Consider the following 5,959-nt stretch of genomic DNA (forward strand, 5'->3'; position numbering starts at 1 on the left):
AGTTCTACACAATATGGTTACAAACTTTAAGAGACTGAAATTACTACCTTGTACACCAAATACAACATTGACTCTGTCTACACATTCCATTTGTAGATTTCTAGAAGTGGCAGCTACTGATAGCTTTGCTCATCTTGTGAATGCAAAGTTCATTATTTGCAGTTTCATCCCCAGAAGCATAGGGGAATTCATTTTCGATCACATTCTTGCTTTCAGGTTTCTTGAGATGCACTGTATGGCATTGAACTGTAGCAAACTACTGGCAAAATCATTTATGAATTACGTGAAAGAATAAGGTGTCTGGGCAGAAGATCATGCAGCTTGTTACCTGAAGAGTCTTTTGTTAGTTTATGAATCCTACATTTACAGGCATTGTTATTCTCTAGGAACTTACACAAAATAATTTGTTTTACATTGACTACAAGATAATAAAGAACACAATGTCTTCAGAGTTGTATGAGGCTGTTAAAAAATACTTGTCTTATATCAGTACTTCGTCAGGTAAGTGAAAAATACTGTAGGTGAAATTCCCAATTCAGGCTTAGCTCCTACAGGTTATATAAAACTGTAAGGTGTTGCACTTTTAAAAACTAGACATGAGCACACCCTAAGAACATTGCAAATATGGTGAATTCATGAAAGTATTCAGAAAGTGCAGATATCAATGGGATTTCCTGCACAGCCCTAAGCAAAATTATTCCTGATTGCTCAACCAGTTGTCACAGCAATCAGCACTGGCAATAGTGATGCTTACAAGCATATTCGGCAAACAAAGAGCAGCACGTGAGTGACTTCAGTGAGTCATGAGTGAGTGCCGATGTTACATTGTACACTGGCGAAAAATGAATTGGCTCTTAATGATTTTTATAATTTAATTTTTGAGCTAAGAGGCTTAAATTTTTCTGTTTTTAGAGTGAAATTGGGACATGAAGTAATAGTAACGAATGTTTATTTCGAAGCATTTGTACACGGGAGAGAGGATATATGGTGTACAAAATGCTTGAGTTCTATCTAATTGATTTCATAATTTGATAATGGAAGCAACCTCACTGAATAGGAATCATGGTTACAGTTGACCAAGCAGGAGAAGGAGTTTAATCACTATACTCATCAGAAGAAAAAATTGTTACACATGACAGCAGCTGCTCCAGAACCACAAAATCAATGTAGTCTTCAGAGAAGTCTGACAAGTCACTGTGACAGCATGGTGAGCACAACAGCTATTGGCAAATAGCAGCACTTTGTGTGAACTGGATGCAACATTGCTTAGGAGCATACAGGAAATTTTTAAATTATGTATAGACCTCAGTTTAATCAATGATGACTATAATGAATGTTATTACAGTGGCTCATACAGAGAAAAACAGTAGTGATATTGTTAGTAAAGAATGACAGTTGAACATCTCAGTTAATATGAAACAGAATTTTGAGTTCACTAAGTATGAAACAGAAGACAGTGGCATCTGTGATTTAGATTTAACAATGCAGGGTTCAACACTGGTAGTTAGTCAGAAACAGTAACTTAATGTTGGAGGTATTGTAAAAACCACAGACTACTGCCAAGAAATTAAAAGGGAAATGCAGGGTGGTGCCAATGATTTGTGGAATGCAACCGGTAGTCTGTGAATGGAGTTTACAAACACATTTACACATGACATTAAATGATGAAGAGAGAAGAACTATTATTTAAAGGATTTATTGGTGAGGATGACAGAGGTAATGTGTGCAACAATATGAGTTTAATGCATTTCCAAGAAGAAGAGGGAACTGCAGTTTTAAATAATTAAGAGAAAGATACTGGACTGTGAGGGAATAATGATGATGACAATGCTCTGGCTGGTCAAAACAAGATCAAATGTTAGTGGATCTGCCTCAATCCAAACAGGAAGAATTGGTAGAAGTATTAAGATGTTATGCTGATCTACTTTCAGAAATACCTGCTTTGATCAAAGTATCCGCCAGAAAATTAAAGCCAAGTATCATGAAGTGTTTTGCAGTAAATCTTACTTTTTACCAAGAGAGCAACAGTCAATAAATAAATTAAGAGGATGTTGGACAATTAGATAACTGAAAATTCAAATGGTGAGTAAATTCACAACATAACCAAGAAGGATGGCATAGTGCATATAATTATCAACGCTTGTGCAATGAACCACATTATTCCTCACAATGTGACCAACCAGAAAATATGGAATGTCTTTTGTAAGCTTAAGGGAGGAAAATAATTGTGTAGCCATGACACAAGTAATTACTGACAAGTATCGTTAGATGAAGATAGCAAAAAGTAGAGAGCCTTTTTATACAATGCCATCAGTTTAAGAGAATGCCTTGCAATCTTTAACTCACATCTCTGGGCTTTATGAGAGTAGAAGATGAAGTTGTGGGAGGAGAATTATCAAAGCATATAACACTCTATATAGATATTATTCCAATTAACACTGCTTCATGTGAAGAACACTAAGAAATTCTATTCTGAGTACTAAAATACTTCAGAAGAGCTGGTACAGCAGTCAACATTGACGAATCAGAATTTGTCAAATCACAGATTAAATTCCTTGGAGGTGTAATTTCTCTGTGTGGAACTGAACCTGATCCAATGAAAAGGAAGAAATTTTCTCACTAAAAAGTGCCGCAAGTCCCTCAACTATTATCTTGGATTTTGCAGTTTCTTTTGCCGATTTATTTTGAAGAAGGATGCATTATGGAAATGGGATAATGCTCATCAAGAAGTGTTTGAATTAATTAAAAAACAGCTCTGTGAGGTGCCAATACTGCATCATACAGATTTGGGCGAAAATTTCTATCTTGGTACTGACTCCAGTGATTTTGCTCTTGGTTCATAATTAAGGCAATTGAATGAAATTAACGGAGTCATTGAGTACCACACTATTGCTATCACAAGCTGTGCCCTTACGAAGTAGGAGAGAAAATACAGCCACAGAATGAGAAACAATGGCCATTTTATACAGTTTTGAAACATTTCACTTCTATTTGCTAGGAAGATATTCTACCAATCATAAGGAACTTTAATTCTTGTTAAATTGCACATTAAAGCACAACAGGCTAACTCAGTGAGCATTAGCAATTCAAGAACACGACTTGTTAAATTGCACACTAATGCACAACAGGCGAACTCAGTGGGCATTAGCAATTCAGGAATATGATTTTGAGATTTGATATATACAAGGACAGCAAAGGCTATTAATGTTGCTCATCCCAGGCAGAAGACATGCATAAGGCAAATGTTTTATATGAAAATTTCTAAGAAATTTCAGATGGGTGGAGGAAGAGATGAAATTCTTAAAATGGTCAAAGAAAAGTATGAAGATCATGATGAACACAAGATGTGTCAGTATTACTTGAAGCATGACAATGTGTAATACAGAACTAACGTGGATTTAGTAAATTGGAGGCTGCATGCACCCAGGCACTTTGAAGACAAACTTATAAAATATGTGCACTGTAGCTATGCCCACCTTGGACCATGGAAAAAGCTGCTGAAGTTGCAAGAGAATGTTGTTTTCAACAACATAGTCCAGAAGTCAGAATGATATTGAAGTTCTGCAATCTCCGTCAAAAATCTGAAGTCTTTACTTTTCCACATAAATATTTTATACATGGTATCTAAGCACAGAAACTTGGAGAAATTTCAGCAATTGATCAGTACGGCCCATAACCAGAATCTAAGAGAAACTTCACGTAAACTATGATTTATATTGAAATAATCAGCAACAAGTTGCAGAAAAGAAACTTAATTTCTTAACTGGTTTCAGGCATTTAGTGCCCTTCTTCAGAATGTTATAAATTATCACATTATTTGTGAATGTCAACAATGGCATGTATGCAGCGTATTTCTGTGGCATGTGGTTAATAGTGCCTTCATAAAAATGGGATAAAGAAGTGCAGGCATCATGTCAGAACTGGAGCTAATCAGATACTGACCATTTAAGAAATTTTTTTATATACAGGGCAACGGACTTGCTGCAGTGGATACACCGGTTCACGTCAGATCACCGAAGTTAAGCGCTGTTGGGTGTGGCCGGCACTTGGATGGGTGACCATCTGGGCCGCCATTTGCTGTTGCCATTTTTCTGGGTGCACTCAGCCTCATGATGCCAACTGAGGAGCTACTCGACCGAGTAGTAGCGGCTCCGGTCAAAGAAAACCATCATAACGACCGGGAGAGCGGTGTGCTGACCACACGCCCCTCCTATCCGCATCCTCACCTGTGGATGGCACGGCGGTTGGATGGTCCCGAAGGGCCACTTGTGGCCTGATGACAGAGTGCCTTTTATATACTGGGTGAAAATTTTAAGTTGACAAACCAGAATAACTCGAAAAATAAGCTTCACACGAAAAAATATGTAGTATTAAAAATTGATTATTTTCAATGGGGACATCTGCTGGTGCTAAAATTAGCCTGCCACCTCAGCCCCCTGTGGGTGGGGTGGGAGGCAACTTTAAAATTTCAAATGGGAACCTCCATTTTTCATTGTAGAATCAGATTCTACATAAAAACTACGTACATTTTATCTTAAACATTAGTTTTGATTTTTGGTAGGTGGCGCTGCAGTTCTAGAAAATCCATGTTCTCATTTTTGGGTAGAAAATGGTACGGATAAATAAAAAATACTTATTTACTTCATAAATTTTGATTTTCTAAAACTAAAACTCTCCCTCTGTCCCCACAGGGTGGGGTTTGAGAGAGAGGAATTAGAGTTTTACAAATGTTAACCCAAATATTAATTTTTTCCACAGATTTGGATAAGTTTTGTTTGTTTCCTGGTCATGAGGCCATACAACTTTTAATTATCAAACAAATCATCTGACCAGCTAACTAACTAACCAATATTTATTTAAATACATATTTTTTATTTATCTATAACCATTTTCCATGCAAAAATGAGAACATGGATTTTCTTGAATTACAGTGCTAACTATCAAGAATCAAAACAAATGTTTATGAGAAAATGTACATAGTTTTTACATAGAATCTAATTCTGCAATAAAAAATGGGGGTTCCCATGGGGGCTGGGGTGGCGGGCTAATTTTAGCACCAGTAGATGTCTCCCTTGAAATTAATCTACTATGGATTCTACACATTTTTTCATGTGAAACTTATTTTCCGAGTTATTCTGGTTTGTCAACTTAAAATTTACACCCTGTATACAATTACAGTTCCTGAAGATGGATAAAATACTAAACAAACTATGATTGTTTTGAATGTATTTTTGAAATCTGCATGGCTCTATCCATCACGAAAAGCTAATAACAAAATTATGATTTAAAACCTTGAAAGATCTATACATTCATAAATACCATCAAACCACAGTGTATTCTGTCAGACAATGGTCCTCAGTTCCACTCAAATCTTTGGTAATATTTTATGCAGGATCAGGAAATTTGTCACACTTTGATATCTTCTTACAGGACACTGTCAAACTCTTCAGAATCACTAATGTGTGGGTTGGAATGTCTTTTCTGTGCTGATTGTGGAAAAAAGTACTAGAAGTGAATTGACAAATTATGCAACTTCGAAATAGTTATCAATAGTTTGTTTCATGACACAAGTGAATTGCCGCCATGCACTGTTCTCTTTGGTGAAAAACCTGACAGTATTGTTGGTGAGTAAATTAATTCTCCATGGAGGGGTGAACTAATTCAAAACAACAACTTAAAATAGCACTGAAGACAATGAGGAAAAAGGCAGAAGAGAGAAAACGTTTACATGAGAGAACTGTAGAGCCAAATAATGTACACTGTAAGTGACTGGGCCTTAATTAAAATGCATATTAAATTCTCTAGCATGGAAGAAGAAATAAATAAGTTCAGTTCACTGTTATCATGAATCATTCAAGACTGGTCATCCCAATTCTACTGAAGTTCAGATGGTGAATTTTGGAAAGTATTATTGTCTTCAGCTTATTTAGAACATAAAATCATACCATTATCAGCATAT

At 36.2% G+C, this 5,959-nt stretch overlaps 1 pseudogene; it reads left to right on the forward strand.

Moving 5' to 3' along the window:
• Nucleotides 1-3,968: 3,968 nt before the first annotated feature.
• Nucleotides 3,969-4,086, forward strand: LOC126424830 (5S ribosomal RNA; annotated as a pseudogene).
• The last annotated feature ends 1,873 nt before the right edge of the window (nucleotides 4,087-5,959 follow it).

This window comes from Schistocerca serialis, chromosome 1 (genome assembly GCF_023864345.2).
Source record: "Schistocerca serialis cubense isolate TAMUIC-IGC-003099 chromosome 1, iqSchSeri2.2, whole genome shotgun sequence".
Taxonomy (NCBI): domain Eukaryota; kingdom Metazoa; phylum Arthropoda; class Insecta; order Orthoptera; family Acrididae; genus Schistocerca; species Schistocerca serialis.